At 50.6% G+C, this 25,691-nt stretch overlaps 1 protein-coding gene and 1 long non-coding RNA gene across 4 annotated transcripts in view; one reads left to right on the forward strand and one right to left on the reverse strand.

Moving 5' to 3' along the window:
- The window catches only part of Gnao1 (G protein subunit alpha o1), a 160,265-nt gene that overhangs the window by 28,420 nt on the left and 106,154 nt on the right, over positions 1-25,691 (reverse strand). The gene's annotated exons all lie outside the window — the stretch shown is intronic.
- LOC128103234 (uncharacterized) lies at positions 12,180-21,403 on the forward strand. The gene is made up of 3 exons (XR_008215659.1): positions 12,180-14,666; positions 14,951-15,090; positions 16,216-21,403. It is a non-coding gene; the product is annotated as an uncharacterized LOC128103234 (long non-coding RNA).

The raw sequence follows: 25,691 nt of genomic DNA on the forward strand, positions 1-25,691 counted from the left end.
CCCATGTGGCCACAGATTCAGAGCAGGGCGGGGCTCAAGGGGTCATGGTACAGGCCAGGCAAAGCTTCTGGAGGGTCAGAATCATGCTCCAATCTGAGTGTCCAGATGACACAGAGGATGTAAAAGGTAGACAGTGGCTGTGTGTGAATGAACTGTGGGCCCCTATAAGGTCACCCTGTCCCCAGATGTGAGACATGGAATTTTATGGTTTCCATCCTGGAAGGCTTGCTTGGAGAGCTGTGCTAAGGGTGGTCCTGGGGTTCTCAGCACACAGTTCAGGGTTCCAGACCTCTCCCTCCTCCTCATGAAAGCTGAGAGGGAGGAGCCCATGCTAGTCCCTGTCTGCCCCTGGTCCCTTTTCCTCTCCCTAGCTGTGATATACCACACATGATGCTCACCTGGCAGAGGAGCCAGACTGAGGCCATAGACAGCTGCGCCCACTCGTTCCGTCCTCGCCAGCTGTCTGTGGCCTTAGTCTGGCTTCTTTGCAGCTTGTGTACCACACAGTTGGAGATCTTTAGTCTCCTAACACCAAGACTCTCTTCTCCTTCCTCCTCCTCCTCCTCTTCTTCTGCTTCTTTTTTCTTTTGAGACAGGGTTTCTCTGTGCAGCTTTTGGTGCCTATCCTGGATCTCGCTCTGTAGACCAGGCTGGCCTTGAACTCACAGAGATCCACCTGCCTCTGTCTCCCGAGTGCTGGGATCAAAGGCTTGCGCCCCCACTGCCCGCCTGACTCCCCTCTTCTTTAGAAAACCCCCACATTTTTAGCTGGGCACAATGGCACCCAACTAAAAGGCTGTGCATCTTAATGAGTCAGGTAGTTAGGGGGATCACTTGACAAATTCCACAACAGAAGTAGGCTCGTGGGTAACAAGGAAATATCACTTTAAAGAGAAGATCCAGGGCTGATGAGATGGCTCATTGGTTAAAGCCCAATCCTGATGACCTGAGTTTGAGCCCTGGGACCCATCCTGTGGGAGGGGGCTCCTGCACATTGTTTTCTGATCTCTACATACATACTAAGCCCCCGTCCCTGCACACAAAATAAATAAATAATTTTTTAAAAATAAAATAAAGATTATATCCATGAGGCTGAGGATATAGCTCAGTGTCAGAATGCTTGACCAGCACCCACGAGACCCTGGGTTAATTCTCACTGTACATGAATGAATGAATAATTGCGTGCATGAAGGAATGACTTTATTCTTACCCCCCCTCCCACTTTCTCCTTCCTACTGCTCAGAACTAAGATATGACGGCTGTAGCTCCGGCAGCTGGGTTGGATCACCCTAGGGATGATGGGACAATGACCTGAAAATAGCTCAGGTCTTGGACAACTGCATGCAAGTGTTTTATCCAGAGTTGTGCTAACACGATTTCAACTGTTTAGTTCTTTATTTTAAAACAAAATGTCTGTTATATTTAAACAACTGTTTTCAGAAAATCCACCATCAAACCCGATTTGAATGGTTACTATAACCTTCCTGTTTATGTTTTTTGAATAGTTTCAATTGTTCCTAAGTTCAAGAATCATTACCATGTCCCTCTAAGTCCACTACCTGCCTGTCTTCAGACTTTCCACTTGGAACACTGATGGGACCTAGTCACACACAGCCCTTCCTTCCCAGCTTTGTGTAGGCTACTTTTGCTCTGGCCATGCCTACCTTGAATGTCCCTCATCCATCTTGTGTTGTGGCTGGTGCTGAATGTGTCTGTTCCTTGGGCCAGGGCGATCTCTTGACTTCTCATGGGACCCTGGAGCTCACACAGTGCCCTATATACAGCTGCTGTGCAGCCAATCTTAAGAGAAGGCTTTCATATTTGAACATCAGACTTGGCCCTAGCATGTATTATGCTAGAGCTGACAGCCCAGGACTCACTTCTCAGACACTGTCAGGACACCTGAGGCCAGAGCTGAGGTCCTATTAGCGCCTAGTCCAGACCCCTGATACAGTCTTGGGGGGCAAGAGGAGCTTCACTAACATCCCTGGAAGCTATGGAGGGTACCAAGCAATTAACAGGGAGAGCCATCCTGTCCCTTTGCCTGACTGCCCTCAGGCCCGGGGAATGGGGCTCACCCTGACCTTGACCTTTCTGTCTAGGATTCCTCCCAAGCCAGAGGTACAGCTCACATTCAGCACTCCCTTTTTCTAATATGGCTCCACAGCACTCTGCCCGCGGCTGTTCACAGGGCGCTTAGACAATATGAGGCCTGGTAGAACACAGGCCTGTCCTTGGCGTAGACTCATGAGGTGCTCCAGTTCAAATGTCTGTGTTCCCCTCAGTTCCTGTGTGGAAATCTCAACCCCCAGGGTGTAGGAGTCACCATGCAGATGACAAGGTTGTGAGGGCAGAGTCGTCATGAATGTTCTTCTGAGAGACCCAAGAGAGACCCTTACCCCTTCCACCATGTGGAACAAGGATACAGCAAGAAGACAGTGTCTGTGAACCAGGAAGTGGCCTCACAGATTGAGAAACAAACCTTCTGGTGGCATGGCCGTGGACTTCCCAGTCTCTGGAATTGTGAGAAATACAATTCTGCTGCATAAGGTTACCCAGTGTGCAGCAAAGACACCCAGCTGCCCAAGAAGACGATGACGATACCAGATCTGACCTTTGGGAGGTTAGGAGTAGACACCACTGGAGACACCATCTCTGGAAAGCCTGCCATGGGATCCTGCCTGGGCTGGGAAGCAGGAGGCTCAGCAAGACCCACCTTCCTCTCCTCTGGCCAGGCCTTTCCCTGCTGGGCCCTGCGCTCTCCACCTCTACCACACCCCACCTCTACTGCGCTCTCCACCTCTACCGCGCTCTCCACCTCTACCGCGCTCTCCACCTCTACCGCACTCTCCACCTCTACCGCACCCCACTTCTACCGCACTCTCCACCTCTACCGCACCCCACCTCTACCGCACTCCACCTCTACCGCGCTCTCCACCTCTACCGCACCCCACCTCTACCGCGCTCTCCACCTCTACCGCACCCCACTTCTACCGCACTCTCCACCTCTACCGCACCCCACCTCTACCGCGCTTTCCACCTCTACCGCACTCTCCACCTCTACCGTGCTCTCCACCTCTACCGCACTGTCCACCTCTACCGCACTGTCCACCTCTACCGTACTCCACCTCTGACCTTCCACGCTCATCCTTCCTTTTACCAGTCCGAGTGTGGATGGGTGACACTATCTCCTTGTTTCAGGAGGACAGAGATGCTCTATACAACTCTACTGGCCTGTGTACAGCTTGGGGTGGACACAGAACCCATATTTGTCAAATTAGGCTTACAACCAACCACAGTGCCTCAACCAGCCCCCAGGACATTTGTAGAAACTACCGTAGGGAATCTCAAAGCCTGCAGTGGTGTGGAGTGGTCTGAAGCAAGCAGAGCCATGCCGGGTAGAGTCAGTGCCTGGAGTCTATAATACCTGCACCCTAGGCACCACTGGGCTTCCCGAAGACTCACCGGGGCCCCTCTGTCGTTCAGTTTAACAGAGGACACGCTGCTTGGCTGCTCACTTTATGTTTGTACTTGTATCTCAGCAGCGCTGACTGTTTCCCTCCTAAGTGGCCAGGCTCAAGTGAAGATCCTTTTCTCCAGCTGCAGCCCACAGGGCTCTGCCAGCACCGGAGTCCCCTCCCCTCTTCCCGTGGACAGCACCCTGGATTCGGAGTCCCCTCCCCTCTTCCCGTGGACAGCACCCTGGATTCGGAGTCCCCTCCCCTCTTCCCGTGGACAGCACCCTGGATTCGGAGTCCCCTCCCCTCTTCCCGTGGACAGCACCCTGGATTCAGAGTCCCCTCCCCTCTTCCCGTGGACAGCACCCTGGATTTGGAGTCCCCTCCCCTCTTCCCGTGGACAGCACCCTGGATTTGGAGTCCCCTCCCCTCTTCCTGTGGACAGCACCCTGGATTCGGAGTCCCCTCCCCTCTTCCCGTGGACAGCACCCTGGATTTGGAGTCCCCTCCCCTCTTCCCGTGGACAGCACCCTGGATTCGGAGTCCCCTCCCCTCTTCCCGTGGACAGCACCCTGGATTCGGAGTCCCCTCCCCTCTTCCCGTGGACAGCACCCTGGATTCGGAGTCCCCTCCCCTCTTCCCGTGGACAGCACCCTGGATTCGGAGTCCCCTCCCCTCTTCCCGTGGACAGCACCCTGGATTCGGTGCCTGCGTTCTGTAAAGTTTTGTGCAGCTCCTCACTCTCCCAGAGGGCTGGCATGGCACTCGTGTCATGGGTACTGGCTGTGCTGGACAGGAGGGAGCGCAGCGGCACTCGGCTGGTAGTCCAGGAGGGAGTCTGTAGACATATATGCCTGCCTGGGTATGAGGGCCTGAGCCCTTTCTCTTCCTACTGTCCTGCAGCAGGCTGGAGAGCAGAAGCAGGAAGGAAGGGTCTTCTCCAATGGAGAGAGACTATAACGATACTTGCTCCATGTACAGGCCTGAATGGGTGGGCCCATTTTGGTCTCAACCTGTGCTCCCGGTGTAAGCAGAGGTCCAATATCCTTGCTATGAACAGAGGATGGCCATAACCTTGGTTTCTCCACAAGGTTATCATGTAAAACAACAGGACACACAGCATAGGACAGCAGCTGTGCTAGCATCTACCCAGTGGATGGGCATGCTCTTCCCCACCTCTCCGGCGGCAGCGGCCACACAGCAGTGAATATGACAACTCCAGTGACCGGCCTAGGAGGTCAGGACTCTTCTCTGAGGCGCAGCTGGTACTGCAGGTCTGAATGTCAATAGTCAAGCACTGTTCTTATGTATTTAGGATCATGAGTCTGGGAGAAGTTATGACTTCTAGATGACAACCAACAAGATACTTTTTTTTTTTTTAAATCACATCAATGATCAAGGAACGGCATGATTATCCTCACTGTTTTAAATGGCCTAGCCTTTCTGGTTAAATGGATCTTACTCCTAATGCAGACAGGCAAAAGGACTAATGCCAGCCACTCCGGGTGGATGAGAATCACTTTGGAGAAACCCAGGGCTCTAGAAGACCCCTTGTGTAGACCTGTGCTTAGCATCTAGGATGACAGGTGGTGAAAGGGAGATGGAGGGGCAGCTTGGCCTAGTTCCCCAGAGGCAGGCTGCCTTAGGCCCTTGCCGGGGAGCAGAGAATGTCCAGGGTGGTTCAGGGGAGTGATGCCCTTGAACTGGAGGCAGGCAGTAAGTCCCCTATTATGAAGGATCGGCCACAAGACCATGTGCTGCAGGGCAGATCCTGAGCAAGTGCTGCTAACAGTACCCGGATCCAGTGCCAGCTCAGCCAATGGGACAGCCCTTTGGCACCCACCAGGGAGGCTGTTGCTCCAGAAAGCTGTCTCCAGCTCATCTACAGAGCTAGAATCTGTTAGGGAAAGAGAGTTGTCAGCTCCCAGGCCCAGTGAGGGCCTTGTCCGCAGCTCACGCCTCTCCCACTTGCTGGGCCACAGGCAGCTCCCATGCCAATGGCCCTAATGTCTCAGAGATGCAGCTGACGCCTGTCTGTGCTGTGCTATGTCCCAGGGTGTGCGTGAGTAGTGATCAGGTGAAGACAACACTGGCCACATGTCTTCCACCCCAACACCATGTGCTGCAGGAGCTTGAAGGGTGCCATCGTTTGAAGGCGGAAGGGCAAACTCGGTCTTCTAAACCCTTCCCTGTTCTCGAGTGCAATTTAGATTTTTCTATTAGAACTGGTAGCAAAGACTCCTAGAGCCAGAGGATCACAAAAGACCCAGGTCCTCTCAAGAGAGGAGATACAAAAGGGTAATGGCAGCGAGGATCAGGGGTCTGTTGGTGACCCAGGTTCAAGTCCTGGCTCTGTACCTGTTTGCCAGTGGCCTCGGACAGACAGACGGCTTACCGTCTCAGAGCCTCTGTTCTCCCTCTGGCACCAGTGCACAAGGCTATTTGTGTGGATGAGATGGGCTGAAGATGGGACACAGCTCTGCAGCATGAAAGAGCCCTGCAAATGCTAGTTATTACAAGCGAAGATGAAGTGCCTCAGACACAAACAGCAAGCTGACATAAATAAGCCTGCTTTGTACAAGACTTTCCAGGCAAGCATGATAATCTTGATAACAATAATCATAGTAATTATAATAATAACCCCTTCCCTCTGAGTAGCTGCTTTGGATCGCTCAGAGTTTTCCTCCATCTCTAATCTTTGAGGCCAAGTGAAATGGAAGTGTGAGTATGGGCGTGTACCCCTCCTCGCCCCCAGCTCTCCAGCTGCAGCGAAGGCCTTCATTGGCCCCACCTTGCCCCTTGTGCTGCAGTTGTCTCCATGCCCACCAGAGGGCAGGAGAGCACAGACCAACAAGAGGAACCCGGTGCCACAGAGCAGGCGGGGCAGAGCCCACCCGGCCCAGTGTGTCAGGGCTGTTTTTGGGTGCTGACTAGCAGCTCTGGGGCAGAGACCCAAGATGCTGAGGACCACCGAGGCATTGCAGTCCCAGCAGGCAGAGAGCGGTGGGGGTGGCAGTCTGAAAATTGCCAGACACATCTGACTGAAGCCTGTACATGTGAGGAAGCAGTCTTGTTTCCTTCACCCACAGAGAGCCTTCTGCATTACACTGGGGCCTTAGAACTCAGAACTTCAAGGGGAATCAGTTGCCCTGCTCCCTCACATCTCCACCAGGGGCTATTTTCCTGGTCCCTGCTCTAACTGTGGCCCTCTGTAGAAGTGGCACCCACCTACAACCCATTTTAGACATGGTGGCATGTCTTAGGCAGTAGCAGTAATTGGGGTACGTCACACAGTTGGTGACTGGGACGGGATTTGCTTGGGCTCTTCCTCCTTTGAGCTTAAGGCAGGACCTCTGCCTGCAGCCTGCTGTCAGCTCACAGGGACTCGTCTGCAGTGTGGAGCCTCGTGTGTCCACCATTTGCTTTGGGGGAGAGAACCTTTATGATTCCCTGCAAAGACCCTGCAGCAAAACTGAGAATCTGGCATAGTTTACACCCTCGCCTTCTCTCCCCAGTTAAGACAATGCCCCTGCCTTTTAAGCCCGCCACTCTTCCATATGCCTGCCCTCCATACACCTCTGGACCTCTTCTACTGCTCAAGGGACCCGGGGACAAGGACAGCCTGTGTTGGAGCAGTCTGTGACCATTCTGCTGGCACACAGAGGGGTCAGGGCTCACACAGCATGCTGGTCTCCCTCATGAGGCAGTGTGGGGTTCTGTGGTGGAGCAGTGAAGGCAATGGGAAACGTTTCCTGCAGAGTCTCTCACAACAAATGCTGAACCTCAAGGTATGGAGCCTGAGGCTCTGGCCCCACTAGAACCTCTGTGAAACAGGCACGAGGGACTTGGAGGAATGGGGAGGTGTGTGAGGGCAGGCGAGGGTCGTGAGATGCAGGATGAAGGCCCTGCTCACTTTGTTCAGCAACATTCCTCTGTCTGACCTTCACGGGCAGTGGTGTGCTTGCCACCCAGCCTCTCCAGGTCCTAAGTATGGTGAGGAATGGTACATACTCAAAGCTCCAATTGTCTAACCTTTGGGATAATCTCACCCGGCATGCCCTTCTCTCCTGGATGGGCGCAGACCCACTCTGAACAGCTGAGACATCAAGCAGGCTACTTACATCCACAAATTAGCTTTGGTGAACGTGACAGAAAATTTCAAATTCAGGCTGCCCTCCCTCCTCACCCTCTGCATCCTTTCTTCTGAGTTCAGAAAGGAGAAAAGAACTCAAATTGGATAGACCGAATTTCTAAGAAACGAACAAGAGCAGATTCAGATTATTCACAGAGTTTGGTCAAAGGGAAAAAGTGATAATGGCCAGCCTCAGAGCCTCAGAATACAGAGTAACAATGGTGAATGGTTTAATTAGGGCTGCCTCGCCAGCAGATATTAGCACCCCAATTAGGGAAGGGAAGGGATGGATGCTGGGGCTCGACACACACGCTGGGGTGGGCAGAGGCAGGATGTGAGGCTGACAGTTTGGCAGAGTGGTACCTCTCTCCAGATTATTCACTGACACCCTTCCAGACTCAGCTCCCACACCATTCATCAGAGAGGCCGGAAGCTTCTGTGCTGGACCAGTGGGATGGCCCAGTGGGTAAAGCTCTTGCTGTTAAAGCCTGAGGACTTGAGTTTGATCCCCAGGACCCACTTAGTACAAGGAGAAACCAACTCCCAAAAGTTGTCCTCTGACCTCCACATGTGACACACACACTTTCACTCTCTTTTAATAAATAAATAATGAGTGAAAAAATAAATGTAAAAAGAAAAAGATAAAAGAGGGTCGGGGCTGGAGGACCTAGACTCCTGAGCCAGCTTGGACAACTTAGTAAGAGCCTACATCAGAGTGAAGAAGACTGGGGTGGGGTGCAGCTGGAGGGGGGAGAGCTTCCCCTAGCACACACGAGACGCCGGGTTCACTCCTGAATGACAACATGTACACACAAGCTACTTCATATTTTGGTAAATTTTAAACAATTTCTGAAAATGATTAGTAAAATATTCCTTTCATTTTAAACGAAGAATTTGTGTGAGGGACACAATTTTCTATAGCAAAACAACATGTGACATTAGAGCAAGTACAAAGTCACACCAGACAGAGCCATCTTCTGTGAGGCAAGAGTTTAAAGACACTTGTGAAGATAATAAACTATGGAATTCTTCGTACTAAGATATTTTTGGAAAATGCATAAAAATGTTATTTATATCATGATGAGTTTATCATATTTATTATTTTTTGAGTTCTGGAGCAAACCCCAGGCCTGGCTCATGCACTCTACCACTGAGTTATTCCCCAGCCTCCACACCTCACTCTGCTGCCTAAGCTGGTCATGAACCCTGAGGCTCAAGCGAACCTCTCACCTCCATCTCCTAAGCATAGTAACATCATGCCCAGGAATTACTAGTACTTTAAATGAAGAAATATTTAAATCTTCCTTGGTTCTAACTTCTTTTTTATGTGTATGGGTGTTTTGTCTGGATGTATATCTGTGTACCATGTGCATGCCTGGTGCCTGTGGAGACCAGAAGGGGATGTTGGAGTCCTAGAACTGGAGTTACTGATGATGATTGTGGGTGCTGGGACTTGAACCCAGATCCTCTGGAAGAGCAGTTGGTGCTCTTCACTGCTGAGCCGTCTCTCCAGCCCTCAGTTCTAACTGCTAACACAATTACATATAAAGTCTAACACATACAAGCACAAATTAAAAAGTCTGAAAACCAGCAGAGCAGACTCTTCTTTCCCAGACATCATTCATTCCTCAACACCTTCATAACGTCGGCTTAAGTCCTGCGTCAGCTCATGACTAATACTAGCTTTCTTAGACACATCTTTGTACTTTAGAAATGTCATATTCCTACGGAAAATGAAGAATCTGTAGAAAGCAGTCTAAATAGAAGGCACCCACAAAAATAACCACAGTGACAGCAGGACACTATTTTTAATTCTAGCAGGACCCTATGGTCTGGTGCAGGCTCCCAGCCCGAGGCCTTTTGCTCCGTGTCAGGGACACAAGGTCTCAGGTGCCTGACACAGCCTGAGAGAGGCTGAAGGAGAGAGCTGCTCTCTCACTTAGAACCCTGCTACTAAACCCTGCTGCTGCTGTGACTCTGATCCTCTGGCCCCATCCTATCTTACAGGCTAGTGGCATGTGCCTCAAGGGGCCCTGAGTAAGTCCAGTCAGCAACGGGAAGTACAGCTGCTGAGGCTTCCATCTGCTGAGGTGTGGTGGACAGTCTCATGGGTTGAGAGGAGCGGCTTTAAGCTACAGCCAGCACTGGTGAGTCTCAGGCAGATGGATGTGGATGCCAGATGTTGACGCCAAGTGTTTTCCTCAATGATTTCTACCATATTCTTTTGAGGCAGGATCTCTCACTGAACTGGAAGCTCACTGGGTGGATAACTAGTGAGGTCAAGGATCTGTCCCCTACCCCACCCCAGTGCTAGGTCACAGATGCACTTTAGAGCCTGGCCATTTATGTGCATGCTAGTGAGCTGATCTCAGGTTCTCACGCTTCTGTAGCAAGCGCATTATTGATGGAGCTATCTCCCCAGCCTGTGGGCTCCATTTCTTTGAAAGACACCAAATGTTGCTACTTCCTCTACTTTATTATCAGAGGAACTGAAGTATGGTTGGGTTCCAAGACTTGAATGTCCCTTGGCCAGCAGGGGTCAGAAGCCCAACCCTTGGCTCCCGAGCCAACGCCACAGTCCACAAACAGCATAGCTTCCCTCTGTGGTCTGTCTTGTCTTCCCAGGCCTGGTGGAGGAGGTGGGGCCATGTCCAGGGGAGAGGGTGGATGGCGGCCTGTGTACCTAATTCCCTCTGGACAGGTCTTTTGAAGGAAAAGCTGGCACCTGGGAGGCTCTCTTGCTATCACCACCTGCTCTCCTCAGCCCTGCCTTAAGAGAACAGAGCTCCCAGAGCCCGGGTGGTGCCTACCCTGGGGACCCAGGGTTAGCATGTTGATTCCAGTAGTGTTTACATGAGGCAGGCGGGGCAGTGACAGGTGTGAAGAACAAGGACGACAAATGGTCCTATCAGCTAAAACACAGGTGAGGTAGCGACGGCTGTGGCCAAGGACCAGCAGAGGTCGCAGCCTGTCGCCCTGGTGAGGTGGGAGGTTCCCAAGGGTGGATGCCCACTCCCTGGGCTCTCGATGCCTGGCCTTTCCAGAAGAAGAAGCATGGGAGACCTGGGAGCTAAGAACGCGTCTACGGGCCACAGTGGCAAGGAGGAAGGAGGACCGTGTCTAGGCCAGCCCAGGGGCATGTGGGTAGTAGAGCTGTTCCACCCGGAGTGCCCCGGCCTGACAACTTTCTCTGGGGTCTGGGATGAGGCGCATGGCTTCCTTCCCCACTTGGCCCTTCTCGTACTGACTCTCCCGACACTGACACTCAGGGAAGAAGGGCCTGGGTACAGACCTGGAGGGGAAGGATGACGGGCTCACTGCTTCAAAAGAACAGCACGGTGCTCCAGGAGCACCACAGTCTGTAATGGTGCTCCCCTCTCACTTTGGGGAGACTGGCCTCGGCTCAAGCTGGTATTCATTCACTGAAACTGTAGGGCCACTCCCCAGGCCATCAGATGCCACCTGGGCTCAGGTTCCACTCTCCAAGGTATTCTTGGTATCTCTGCTCCCACCTCTCTTGCATTCCCTCTCTCCTATCTCCTCTGCTCAGTAGGTTACAAGGATTGCTGAATGTCACTTGGCCAGGAGGCAGTAGAAGTCCAACCCTTGCCTCCCGAGCCAACGCCACAGTCCACAAACAGCACCGCTTCCCTCTGTGGTCTGTCTTGTCTTCCCAGGCCTGGTGGAGGAGGTGGGGCCATGTCTGTGGGGGGGGGGGGGAAGGGGGGCCTGCCCATCCCAATTCCTTCTGGGCAGGGTCTATTCCGGCAGTTCAAGTGCAGGAGGGGTGTCTGCTGTGGGAGTGAGTGGCCCCTTTACCCACATACCTCTCTGTGTTCTTCTTTACCTGCTTCTGTCCCTGCATGGTATATATGCAGCCTCTGCTTAGATCACAGATCCCTGGGTACAACCCTCTATCACGTTAAAGAGAAACAGACAAAGTAACATGTCAGCTGATGAGGACCCAGGTAAGTTCTGGAGTCTCAAAGTATTTGTGCTATGCTGTCCATGTTCTCCATGCCCCAAAGGGAAAAAGTCATGTTTCACACGGAACACTACATGGTACACAGTAGGCATGCAATAAATAACTGTTAAATTTCTGCCGTGTTTTATATTACTCTAACTGCAATTGACTTAGTATCTGCAATTAAATGTTTTTCTACTTAAACTCATTTTGAACAACAGGAAACATAGTACAACCTAGAATATCAATTAGAGATTTTTTTTGGTGGTAGTGGTATTAGGGATGGAACCCAGAGCCTGGCACATGGTAGGCAAGCATTCTACTGCTGATCACTAGCTCCATCCCTAAAAAGATGTCCAACACATTTAAATGAATGACTAACTTGAAATAAAAACTGTGAGTAGCCGGGTGGTGGTGGCGCACGCCTTTAATCCCAGCACTCGGGAGGCAGAACCAGGCAGATCTCTGTGAGTTCGAGGCCAGCCTGGGCTACCAAGTGAGTTCCAGGAAAAGGCGCAAAGCTACACAGAGAAACCCTGTCTCGAAAAAAAAAAAAACAAAAAATAAAAAAATAAATAAAAACTGTGAGTAATTTCATGTTCATCCATCTTACTAAAGCGCCTGCTTCCATCACATTAGGAGCACTGCCCCAGTGCCCAGCCTGGTCCGGGTACCAGGAGTGTATCCCTGGCACTCAGGGGGCATGTGCAAGAGCAAGAAATTGAGTGCCCACTGGCTGCCATCTTTCTTCCACCTGCACTGACTTCCTTGCCCATTCTCACTTGCCACTCTGCACGCTGCTTCCTCTCCTATGGAGGGAGGAGCCGGGGCCAGACCAAAACAGGGGAAGACGACGGTGACTACTTCAGGGGTGAGCCAGGAGCCAGATGGGTGAGTAGCCTAGGCGGAAAGTGGTAGAGGGGAGAGTCATTTTCAAAAACTTGTGGAAAACTCTAGGATCTGGTCTTGCAGGACCTGGGCAAGTCACTGTGATTGGGTGTGACTGCGTCCTTAGCTGTCAACTGTGGTGCCCTCCATGCACGAACTCCTCCCAGGGTGTCTGCAGGAACCCAGGGTCTGGAAAGGTGCTCTCCAGTGTGTGTGTGTGTGTGTGTGTGTGTGTGTGTGTGTGTGTACACGTGTGCACACCAGGGTTAGCAGTGTGAGAAGCAATAATGGTAACAGCAGAGCCTGCTGCACTGAACACCTCTATGCACTACACTAAGGTGGACAAGAGAGGACGTACAGGAGCCCCCGAGGGCAGAGGGCTGCTCACAGCCTCTGTCCCCCACCATATCTCTATACACACCAGGCCAGCTTTCCCAGAATTCTAGAAGGAGGGAGCAGGCCTTCTATACCTGGTAAGCCTTGGGGGCCATCAGGAGGAAGTCCTTCAAGAGTATGCTATATACAAGAACCGTGGGGAGACTGGGGTGGGGTACCAGACCGGGATCAACCCAGGCCATTCTGTTCAGTGGGTTGGTACCCCCAAAGTGGCCTTGGCTGGATAAACGCTTGTTGCTCTCAAGGAGTTCTCCCAGTAGTGGCTCCAGTGATTCCCAGCAGGCCCCCAAGAGGGCTGCAGCCCCCTGCGGTCCCTAGCCTTTGCCCAGCCTGTAGGCCACATTGTGTCCATGGCCCCATGCTGCTCTTTTCACTCATTCTGCATGGCCAGTGGTAGGCAGTGTCTTTGAAGTCCTGTTTTCTGTTCCAGTTGGAAACTTTGCTCAGAACCAAAATTAGAGAGGCTGTACCATCAGTTTGCAATTTAAAATGCCACCAAGGCCTCTTCTCCCCTCCCCCCTTTTAAAATGTCATCTTAATTAGATGGCACCTGGCTTCATGTTTTCTGAATTTCAAGATAATTTCCTGAAGGCCTTTTCTTCCTTGTAGTTATTTTTATCCTCAATGTACGGTGGAGGGAGTGACGGCAGCCTGTGTCTCTCGTAGCTCAGCAGTCAGGGTGGGTGGGCTGTCCACTAGCTCCAGAGGTTGGAGAAACCCAGTTGGAGGGGTGGCCAGGCCACTCCATGTAATTCAGCACACATTCTAGACATTTCTTGGACTTAGGGTCATGCTAGGGGCAGGAAGGGAAGAAGCGGGGGCAGCTGGGGCCAGGTGCCCTGTCTCTCCCCTCTCCTCTCCTCTTGCTCACTAGGACAGTCACTCATTTTCTTTGGTAGTCATCCCTTTCAACAAAGAGGGAACAGGTAGCATTGGGGCTAGTCTGCTGTGGCATCTCGAGGAACTGTGGCCATTTCTCTGCTCCATCTACCATGGGCACATTAGGGGAGACCCGTTAGAACCTGATTCAGGTTTTCCTAAAATTCATGTGCTGTGATGTCAACCCCCCGTCACACAGAATACAACTGTGTTCCGGGGTACAATCTTTAAAGAGGTGCAGCTGAGATGAGATCATGAAGGTCCTTGTCAGCATGACTGACATCTTGTAAGAGATTAAGGCACAGACACCCAGGGAAGGAAGACCATTTGAAAACACAGGACAAGATGCTCTCCTACAGCACGTGGAGAAAGGTCCCAGAAGAGACCAGCCCTGCTGCCTCCTTGATCTGACTTTCAGCCTCTACAACCACGAGACAATAGATGTCTGTCATCCAAGTCCCCAATCCGTGGGACTTTGGCCAACTTAAAACCGACACAGCTCCCAAGTCCCCTCCCCAGGCTGTGGCACACACACACTTCTCTTCATCGTCCTGCACTCTACCCCGGGCTGTGGCACACACACACTTCTCTTCATCGTCCTGCACTCTACCGACAGGCCAGGCAGGCTCCGGAGCCCCACCTCCAGTGTGTCACTCACAGCCATTTTTGTTCCTACCACTTAACTACCCTGCCCCTCTCCAGGCTTTGCACAGGCCCCTGATGCCAGTTCCAGACTGGCCCAGATGGAGCTCCAGGCCTTTGCTCTGACTCCTCCAGATCTCCAGGCTCTAAGAGTCTCCTCCTCCTCTTTTGTCTCAGTCTAAACAGAACCCACAAGAGAAGGGTAATTCTGGCCTCCTCGGCACCCACTCCCCAAACTGTCAAAAGCAGATTTCTCTGCTCTTATCTCAGCACGCTTTTCACTTCTTTAATTGAACCATCTCAGTATGTAAGTAGACAGTTTTGTCTCCTTGTTGACCTTCTCTTCCCAGGGAGCTGGTAAGCTCTGAGAGGGCAGGGCTCGCTTCCGCTCTGTTCTCTGCTGTTTTCAGTTATGAGGAACTGCTTGTAGAATGGATGTATTCCAGGCCACAAGCCGAGAGGGGGGTGCCAAATGCTAGCGCTTTGTCCTTAGAGGGCCAGGCAGTGACAGGGTGAACTGGAGGTAGGATTAAGGAGGCAGAGGAGGAACTGCCCAGAGTTCATTCTCAAGGTTTGTGCTCACCACAACAGGAAACCCGGAAGAGCGGATAAGCTATGAGAGGAAAGCAGGACTCTAGGACTTGCGGCTTTCCTGATGCCTCCAGAGCACCTGGAGAAGTGTGTTGGCTGTGTTCCAGCAGAGGGGGCGTGTCTTCCCTTGGCATCTACCTGTGAGTAGCACAGTGCACAACCACATGGGTGCAGCCTACACGTGGGCAGAGCAGGTCATTAGCTTGGGGTAAGTCTGAAGTGGGTGGCAAGTGACACTATAGAAGTGAGTCACATATGGCACAGGACAGTCTGCAGGGAGGTTCTTGATTTACTATCTAAATTCTAGACCCTTTAGAATTCCTCCCAAGTTATCTGGATTGGAATATTGCAAATGAAAACTGCAGAAAATGTATGTGAGCAGGAAAGTGTAAAGTGTTTGCCTATGTCTGCCCTCCCTCAGAGGAACTAACAAATGATCCTTCAGTCTATCCTGAGGGGCTCCTTTCCCCTCAGGAACCAATAGCTAGATCCCTCAAAAGTTGAGACATGAAGTCAAGTTCAATCAGCTAAAATGCTCGTGTTTTGAACAAGGGGGTGATTCTCACTGGTGATAATGTCCTCCTGGGCTCAGCAACATTACAAGGGCAGCAGCTTGAGGAAGGACCAGCAAGCCACGTGACTGGGATGGCCCCAGGGCTTCACCAGGCCGAGACAAGACTGGGATTCAGCAGAGAATTTGGGCCTCCAGAACTCCAGGCAAAGCCACTGAGAATCAAGGAAATTCCAGACAGGGTCTCACAGACGTCTGGGTGAGGACTGCTGTTTCTCCCTTGTGAGGTGGCACCGAATGTGGCCGTCACCTTCTGTGTTTTGTATACAGTCTATTCTTCTCCAGCAGAACACCCATGCCAGGCACCCTCTTGTATTCAATAAGCCAGGCATACAGTAAGTGATGAATAAACATTTGTTGAGTGGATTTGATAAAGAAAGATTGAAAAGTCAGGTGGTGGTGGTATACACCTTTAATCCCAGCACTTGGGAGGCAGAGGCAGGTGCATCTCTGAGTTCAAAGCCAGCCTGATCTACAGAGCAAATTCCAGGACAAGCAGGGCTACAAAGAGAAACATTGTCTCAACAAAAAAGAAGAAGAAGGAGGAGGAGGAGGAGGAGGAGGAGGAGGAGGAGGAGGAGGAGGAGGAGGGGGAGGAGGAGGAGGAGGAGGAAAAGAAAAGAAAGATTGAAAAAACACTGAACCCAAGGATTAGGAAACTTAGGGCTCCTATCACATCTCTCCCTCTTGACAGGCTCGACGGAATGAAGGCTGCACTAGACAGACAGAGAAGGTAGCTCCTGCAGCTGGAGGCCAATCCACTCAAGTAGAGAAGATGCAGAGGACAAGTTCAACACCGGCTGATAACCATCAAGTCTCAGGGATGGGCGGTAGTGGTCGGTGGGAGCTTAGACGCCATACCACACCACTCTGAATTTCGTCATGCTGGATCATCTCTGAGGTCATTGTCCACTGTCCACTGTCACTGCACCCTTGTGGCTGGCATGCAGGGTTTTAGACATCTGCATGTCAGAAGAGCAAGTCAGACCTGCCCAAGTCTCACCACCAAGATGTAGGCTCAAGCTCTGCCCCTTCTTGGATGATGCTTCTCAATCTTCTCCACATCAGTGTCTGTCACTCAAGAAATGACTGGAGGGGATTCCTTAGGCACACTGGTGATACTCTGCAAGGTGTCAACACCTGGCTTTCCTCTGAGTATCACAATGGGCCCTGGATCACACTAATTGGTTGAGGGATGGGTTTCTGTGTATCAGCCTTGAAAAGACTGAGAGGGTAGCGTCTGGGTCTCTCTGATGGATCTTATCCCAGCCATGGCTGGGGCTGGCACATCAAAAGCATGATGAAGTCATAGAAGTAGCATGGCAGGCTGCCGGGACTCCTGTAAGCCCTCTCTACTGACCTCACCCTGACTGGCCTTGGAAGTTCCATTTCAGGCTAGAAACTTCCCTGAGATAGCCCAGAGGTACCCAAGTCCAGGCAGAATAAATAGGCATCATGTCTTGGGTACATGCTGGGTGCTGAGACAGCATTTGATCTTTGTGGAAATTTGGGGTGGCATTATTTATAGGCAGAAAAAGTGTTTACTTCTTATAAATCATTCAATTAATTATAAAGCAGTTGCTTGTAATAATTTGGGACATGTAAGAACAAGGAAATGTCAGGGCAAGCCACAATTACAAAGCTTAGGACACTGGGTCAAGTGAGGAGCCAGTTACGTGGTGGAGAAATCAGTAACACAGGAAGAGGTCCTAACAACTGGCAGGTCGGGGTGAGTCGTGTTCAAAGAACCCTCAGAGAAGTAGCCGGTACATGAGCCCTAAACACGCAGGGCACTGTCCATCACAGAACAGAACATGCAGGCAAAACACCCATACACATAAAACAAAAATTTCAAAAATTCTCAAAAAAGAAAGAAAGAAAGAAAAAAGGGAGAAAGAAAAGATGCTGCCCGCATTTCCTCATACAAGTCGGGAGGCGGAGACAGGAAGGAGGTGGCCAGCTCTAAGTTCCAGCACTGGTATTTACCAGTGGAACTCAGCAGGAGTGAGGTAGGAACAAGCTCAGATTGACCAGGAGCAGGGGGAGAAGCGAGTGGCGGGTGGCGGTGGAGATTCTTCAGGAAAAAGTCACCAGCTTGAACTACCAAGTGGCCAGGGCACAGGGATCCTGGGCTGGTACAGAATCCTTGAGAAACAGAATGCCACAGTGACCGGGAGAGTCCGAGAGCTGGAAAGAGGGATGTGAGACCCAGGTGCCACTGTTGGAAGACCGTCGGTAGGACCCAAGGATGGGGCACTCAGGGTCTCACATCCCCCTAGTCGCACCTCCACGTGAACCAGCAACAACTCTGAGCAGAACCTGGGTTTGGAAGCCAGACCTGTCAGCCTCTGAGTCTAAACCACAACTTCACAAGTAGGTGGGGACCAGCATAGCCTCTCAGCAGGGCCAGGAGTTCTCGTGAGTTAGTGCAGCCAGGCGCTCAAGTGAGACTTCACTACAGACCAGCATACTGAGCTCCCAGGGACAGCACAGGGGCAAGGAAGTGCCAGACGGGCACTGGGTGACTCTGTGAAAGCTGAGAGGCAAAACGTCACCACACTAATTCTTTGTGCAAACTTCCAGGAGGAATGCAGGAAGCAGTGCCGGATGTCCAGTCAGCTTCTCAGAGTTTCCCAAGAAGCACTCAGGAGATGGAAAGGAAAGCTGAAGACATGGTAAAGACAGACACACTCGTGAGGGAAGCGGAGGTCCCTCTCAAAGGAGAAACAGGAAGCTCAGGCCCCCGAGTGCCCCAAGAGGCCTTCTTTGGCCTTCTAAGCATGGTCCCCAGATCCAAGGAAAACGTCTCGGCTTAGCCACTGGTGATGTGAAGAGACTGGGAGAGATGTGGAACAACATGGCTGAGTGCAAGGAACAATACAAAAGGACAGTGCTGCCCACAGACATATGGGGCCTGGTGCGGGGGAGGGAGGGCAGGGAGGAGAGCTGTCAAGACTGAAAAGAGGAAAGGAAAGAAGAAAGAGCATGAGGAAGAACAAGTTGGTTCTAGCTTTTTTTTTTGTCTATAAAACATTCAACCCACCATGTACACAACTCCTTTTAAAGAAAAAAAATTGAAGTGAGTAAGATGTTTTTAAACTGAACAGTTACCCCGATACCAAATGTGTAGTTATTCCTGTCCTGGGATCTTACAGCAGACTCTTGCTGCCATGCAGCACTGACTACTGATGACTGTCCCCATGGGGACAGTGGTTCTTTTCATCTTCAGTTGTCTCTGATATAGCTCATATGGAATACATGCTTGTTAACTGAATACTACTATATTGCAAAAAAAAAAAAAAAAGCAGCTGTTTGTTGACATTCTGAATACTTTCTAAGTAAATACCATTTTTTTTAATTAAAAAAAAAAGAATTCACTACAATGGCCACTGCCTTACAAATTGCAGACACCTACAGTCTCCTGCCAAATCTCTCAGCCAACACCACAGCTTAGCTGTGTTCTACATGGAAGGAAGGATGATGGAGCATGTACAGCTGGGGTCTGGCTAAAAATAACTCCTCAAAAACAAGAAAGTCAACAACAACAACTGAATATCAGTCTCCCCCTTATAACACATGACAGGTAATTCTATTTCTGAGCTAAGAGCTTAGAGGGCAGATAGAGAGAACCTGGTTTCTAGTATCTTCTTCCCAGGGCACTGAGACACGGTGCAGAACAGCTACCAGCTGGAGAAAGCTATAAGCCAGGGTTAGGGCTTGGAAGTCTTGGTGACTTCCACAGCCAGTGCTTTGGACTCCCCAATGCCTCCTCTGGATGGGGCTCAATCCTCAAAAGAAAACTCAAATCACAGTGATATGCTCACTGAGGTCCATGAACACTGGAGGCAGAGGGAATTTGGTGCAACCAAGGCAGACCCAGCTCCACACGATACTCCATCATGCCCAAGCTCTGCGGTCTGGAGCACTGTGCTGCTTGCTCTGTTCCTTGTCCACCAGTGTCAACTGTATTCATACAACTTGGGCTAACAGTAGAGTACTTGGGAACCTGAGGGATTGTGCCCTTGCACTGGCTGCAGAGAGGTGAGACCGTGGCCCCTTGGGAGAGGGCAGGCAAACCCCGGCATGCTAGGGAACTGGAGTGTGCCTAGCTTCTCCAACTAAAACTGTAGATCGCTGCAACGTTGAAATTAGTAGGAGAAAAGTCAAACTCATTTGTAAAATAACATATAAGAAAAAAATTCCTCTAAGGGGCCCCCTAGCAGTAGGATCAGGATCCATCCCTGGAGCATGAGCTGGCTTTTTGGAGCCCACTACCTATGGTGGGACACCTTGCACAGCCTTGATGCAGGGGGAGGGGCTCAGACCTGCCTCAACTGAATGTACCAGGCTCTGCTGACTCCCCATGGGAGACCTTACCTTTTTGGAGGAGGGAATAGGGGGTGGGTTGGGGAAGGAAGGGTGAGGGGCGGGAGGAGAGAAGAGAGGGGGACTGTGGTTGGTAAAATGGATAAAAAATTTCTTAATAAAAAAATTAAAAAAAAAAAGAAAAGAACAATTCCTCTTGTTGGTTCAGTTGGAATCCCTGAAAGAGGCTACATAAAAGGCTGGTGGTCTCAAGCAATCTACCTGCCTGAGCCCCCTTTATATCCAGGACTTCAGGAACACACCACCACCTACAAAGCCAAGTTGCATGTATTTTCATTTGCTTCTCAGGGATCAGCCCAACGGCATCAACCCGTTTTGCTGACAACTGTATCGCCTAGCTGGCACAGGCACTGCAGACAAGCTTCTCCAACCTCTATTCCTTCCTGTCCTGTCATCGGAACTTTGGTCCAATCCATGGGACACCCCTGTCATTACTCCTAATATGCCCCATTTATCAAACTCACCCACGAGAAAGCTGGAGGTGGGTAATCTTAGATCTGCTGCGGATTATGGGACTCGCCACACGCCAGCATTCCCATTGCTAAGCTCTCAACTTCTCTAGGTGCTATGAGGGCTGAAGGAAGGAAAGAAGCCACTTCGACAGTGAGTGGGCAGTAGGTGTCAGCTCCTGTATGTTGTACAGTTGGCTAAGGGTGTGCTGTAGCTAAGAGTCAGGTGGGTACTCAGGGCAGCCACCACCTGGCGTGACCATTGCCTGGCACTTCTCTCCACTCTAAACTTCAGGTGCTATGAACTGGACTCCACAGCTAGCAGCTTAGATGCCTGAAGTACCGTGTGTGTGTGTGTGTGTGTGTGTGTGTGTGTGTGTGTGTGTGTGTGTGTGTGTGTGTCACACACACACACACACACACACACACGTACCTCACAGGAATGTGCCCACATATGGTTGTACAGTTACACATGGGTGTGGACACATGTATGCATGCATAACTACATGCTTTTCATTTCTGGGCTTGTAGCCTTAGAGCCTCAGGTTACAGTCACCCTGTTCAATGATAAAGTGTGGGCATCTTAAAGGTTTCTGGGTTTGGGCTAGGCTGCCCTCTCCTCACATAAACTGTGTTGATTTCCATCCTGCCGAAGATGCCCTTTTGATACCTGCTGCTCTGTGCAGAGCATCCCCTCTGCTTGAGCCTTACACACATTTAACAATGTGCCCAATCTCAGGTCTCCATAAATTAGGTGTGAGTGTAGCTTAGAGGTTTCAGTGTATAGAAAGAGGCTTTCAAAATCTCTGAGTTATTTGATATATCAAGTCAATAGCTCATTATAAGAAGTAATTCAGAGACAAGAGAGAGAGGGAATAAGAGTTGTAGAGAAGAGTGCTGATAGGCCTGGCCCCTTTGGGTTGGGTGGAGCTGGGGACCGTGGTGGCCCAGCAAAAACTTGGCAATCACAGCTTTGCCAGTCACATGCAGCATCACGCCAGCCCCTTCTGAAAGGGCTTTTCAGGGGATTCTGTGCATTGGATTTGAGAAAGCACGGCTCAGGCCCCAATTCCCCAGAGCATGGTTTGAGTCATAGCCCCCCCCGCCCCCCCCCCCCCCCCCCCCAAAAGTCTCTGCAGCAGGCGGCTCTGGGAAGGCTGAGGTCAGGGCTGGAGACTGCACCTGAAAAGCAAAGATGAGAACGTTTCCCTGGGCCGTGGGCTCTCATCTTGCTGTAGGATCAGGTGCTGGCTCTGCCAGCTATCAGCTGTGTGACATGGGGATGTCACTCAATCTCTGTGAGCTTCAGCTTCCTCCTCTGGAACAGGTGTGGATACAGTGAGCTTCCTCAGCCTCCAAGCCCTTTCTGTCCCTGTGTCAGGGTATCTGCTCAATCTGTGGGACGCCTGCCCTTATGTTCTTAATACGTTTCATTTACCTAATTCACTCCTAACCAAGATAAAGCCTGTACGTAACCTTCCTTTAAGGCTAGCACAATTATTACTTCTTGGATTCACATTAAGATAAACATATCGCTATTAAACGGAGCCTGTTGGCTGGGACGAAACCAGAACAGGGTACCTGGCACAGCCTGGCATATCCATGCTCAGCATGGAGGCGCTGATACTGCCTTTGCTGTCACTGCTGCCACTGACATGCTGGCAGGGAGGTGAGGGCAGGGAGGGTTCTCTGCAGGAACTTACCCTCCTGGCTCTCTAATCCCTTCCTGACAAAGGCCTGGTCCCCTAGGCCTCTCCCCTCCTCACTTCACCTCTCGTTTGCACATACAGAAAAAGCATGCTACACAACCGTTACTGTTGCTTTTGGATTCTCCACAGAGCAGGCGCACACCCTCCCTGGCCCTGCTCAGCTGCACACATCTTCCCTCCCTTCACAGCTCCCTCTCCCTCAGTGTGGCAAAACTGGAATTTTGAAGGAGGGGGAAAGCACTCTATCCAGCACCGCCTGGTTATTTTTCAATTCTGCCTTGCTGACTAACACAGCATTTCCTAATTACAACTCTACTAGGAAGCTGTACAGTTTCATTAAAAAAAAGAAAAAAGAAAAAAAACCCACCCAAATTCAGACCTTACAAAAATTCGCACCTTAGAAAAACAAACCCATACACCAACAAGCCAGTCCAATCAAGCAGGTGTGCTGTGCCCAAGACATCCATGCAGCTGGAGGTTGTGTGCCAGCAAAACAGATTCGGGTTTAGATTCAGGACTCCAAGGCCAACTCTAGAATCTGTCCCCACCAGCTCTGTGATGCTGGCCAAGGAGGCTGGCCACTCTGAGCTATGGCTTTCTTGTTTGTACTGAATACTCTGGCTCATGAGGGTGCTGTGGATGAGGGGATACGGGTGAATGTGGGTGCTTTGTAAGGTGTGTAGCACTGCCAATGTATCTGTGGGAAGAGGTCACACATTTGCGATACAATGGAGCCTGGAGGCAGGTGAGGTTTATCTGATCCACTTGGGCTTTGTCCTTAGTGCCCATTAGCTGAGAGCTAATCTCTGTGGGCAGACGTTTCTTCTTCCAGGGGTCTAAGACTTTAACCAGGGCTCTAGAACCCTAAAAGCCTAGGAAACAGGAAGGGCTCTATCTCTATGTGGGGAATTTTAGGCATGGGAGGGCAGTCTTGAGTTTCTTAGTTGATGCACAGATGCACACCTTTCAAGAAGAGGTGTAGGATGGCGGCAAATTCTGGAAAGCTGGGGTCATCTCATTTTATTCCTAGGGGGAAGACATGGTACCCCAGAGCCAACTCAGACGCAGACCTGGAGCCCCAGTCTGCTCGGATCACAGGCCAGTTCTATTTCCCAGAAGTGGCTGAAATAGCTAGGTGACAGGGTGGCTCCCCAGCTCCACCTATCCCAGGCCTGAGTGTTGGCTGAGGGCCAGCACTGCAGGTTCTTGGGCGAGGCAACCATCTGGTCAGAGGCACCCTCAGAAGCCATGCTCTGTGGCCTCGGCATCTGCATATCCCTTTGTGTTGGGTGGGAAGCAGCCAGAGCCCAGCCACACTGCGGTAGATACACAGAGGAGACTAGTGAGCTGCTTTTGTACCCCTGTTCATGCAGGCAGGCGTCCTTGAACACAGCCTTGTTGCAGCCTGATAGAGCTTGCCTCTGCATGGGAAATAAACACTGCTCCCTTCAAATCTGAAGGACTTTGTTTAGCTGAGCTCAATTCCGGAGACTGTCACCCTGGCAACGAGTCTTTGGGGGATTTACATCTCATGCATCACAACAGAGGAAGAGCCTTTCAGCAAATAAGGACGGCACAAAGACCATAACAAAACCTTCCCCCCATCCCGGGAACACTGTCACAAAACAAAATACCAGAATCAAGAACAAAAATCTCCCACAACCCATTTGGCCTTGGCTGGCAATTAGCCAAAGAGGAATTCAAACTTAATCAAACTTTCATGTCTTCTTGTAAAGCTCAGGAAATCAGTAATTGGCTTTATAATTGAATTTTCTGATCACGTATCAAAGGACTGGGCCCTGCCAAAGGCGAAGGAGTGGCCTGTCTTCAGTATGGACAGCCAGAGGCCCAATGGAGGCTTTAGAAGGCAGGGCAGCAGGAACTGCTGGTTGGCTAAGAATAGAGACTGTTATTTATAACCAGGGATGAGACCATTGACAGCCAAGCCTTGTCCTTGCAAAGTGGTCTCCCCTAAAAACCCACCCAGGAGCCTCAAGCTTCCGGCTTAGAAAGGCAACTCTTGGTAACTGCAGCAGCACATATAGGGTAGACAATAGGGAAGCGGAGGCAGGGGAATATGCTGGAGCATCGGGAGAAGGGCTACTGATGGAGTAGTTATCTGGGCAGATAAGAAGGGGCTGGCTCAGGAGCCGTTCTGGACCAGGAAGTGGGATGTAGAAGAGGCAGCCAAGGTTTCACTTACACAACAGAAGGAAGCTGGTGCTTGCTATACACACAGAGGAAGACAGAAGGAGTCGGATGTGCAGCCGGGGGCACTGAGAGCCTAGCAAGAGTGTCAACAGCACGCCTCAGCTCTGATACACTTGGCTAGGTGCTGGGTCCTGGAGAAAAGTGTTACCATCACTATCTCATTGCCTCCTCACAACAGCCCAAAGAGGCGGGTGATTTACTATCCCCATTTCACACTTCATAAAAATAAGGCTCAGAGGGCAGAGGTCAATGTCCTGGGAGCTGGGACTTGGACTGTCTATGAATCTCCTTTACCTGTAGATCATTCTTCCAACTCTCAAAAGCAGGGTGAGGGCTAGGGGGACAAGCTTGAAAGCTGACAATTCAACATTCAGCAATTAATGCATTTAAAAACATTTCCTTTCCTAAAGCTACAAGTCTATATATACTCAACAAAGACCTTGTGTGCAGGATATAAAAATCCCCAAGATCGCTCAGTCGGTAAAGGTGCCTGCCGCTGAGACTGATGACCTGAGTTTGGTCCCTGAGACTCACAAGGTGGGATGAGAGAACTGACTCCTAAGTTGTCCTCTGACCTCCACATGTCAGTGCATGGCACTACAGCCCGCAATAATTATTAAAAATTAAAAATCCCTTTATAATTCATTAATAAAGCTCTACTAAGTGCTGAGAATAAAAAGTTAAAACATATCGTATCACAGAATGACCAAAAGGCATATTCAAAGATGTGAAATTTCCCGAGTCATTAGGGACTAGGAAAACAAAAATGAAAAGAATAACAATCCAAACGCCAGTGACAGTGTCTCGGAATGGAAGCTTACACACTTCTGGGGCAGCTATTCTGGAAAATGCTTTTGGGATTTTACACAATTGTCATACTCTGTCATCTGACCTAGCAAGAATATTCCAGCAGCATGTGAGGCTCAGAAACAAATGGGGCCCTCCTAGAGTGGCCTCCTGAGTTACTGCCAGAGCCAGAGTAGGCACACCTGCAGTCAGAGTGTGGTTCTGCTGCTAGCCAGGTAAGTAGCTTTGCTCATTGATAAACTGGTAGTAATAACACCTATATCACAAGGTTGTTGGCACAATTAAATGATACAGTACAGTGTTCCCTAATAACCTAAGCATCTAACGTCATCAAACACGTGATATGGGCCAGGTTCTACTGTCAATCATTTGACATACCAACTGCCATGTGCTTGGCTTGTGGCGTGAGGGCATGCTACAGAGAAGGAAGCAGACACAGAGGCCATACGGGTAGAACACTCTGGGACCACACATCAAACAAGGTGGCTTTGCATTTGAGCAAAACCCCGTACAATGTCCCCCAACTTGCCACTCAAGTACCACTTTTATTCATCTGTATCTGTATAGCCTAGAAATTAGTCTTATATTAAGTATATGTGAAATTATAT

Source organism: Peromyscus californicus, unplaced genomic scaffold (genome assembly GCF_007827085.1).
Source record: "Peromyscus californicus insignis strain IS unplaced genomic scaffold, ASM782708v3 Scaffold_8__1_contigs__length_139910024, whole genome shotgun sequence".
Lineage (NCBI taxonomy): Eukaryota > Metazoa > Chordata > Mammalia > Rodentia > Cricetidae > Peromyscus > Peromyscus californicus.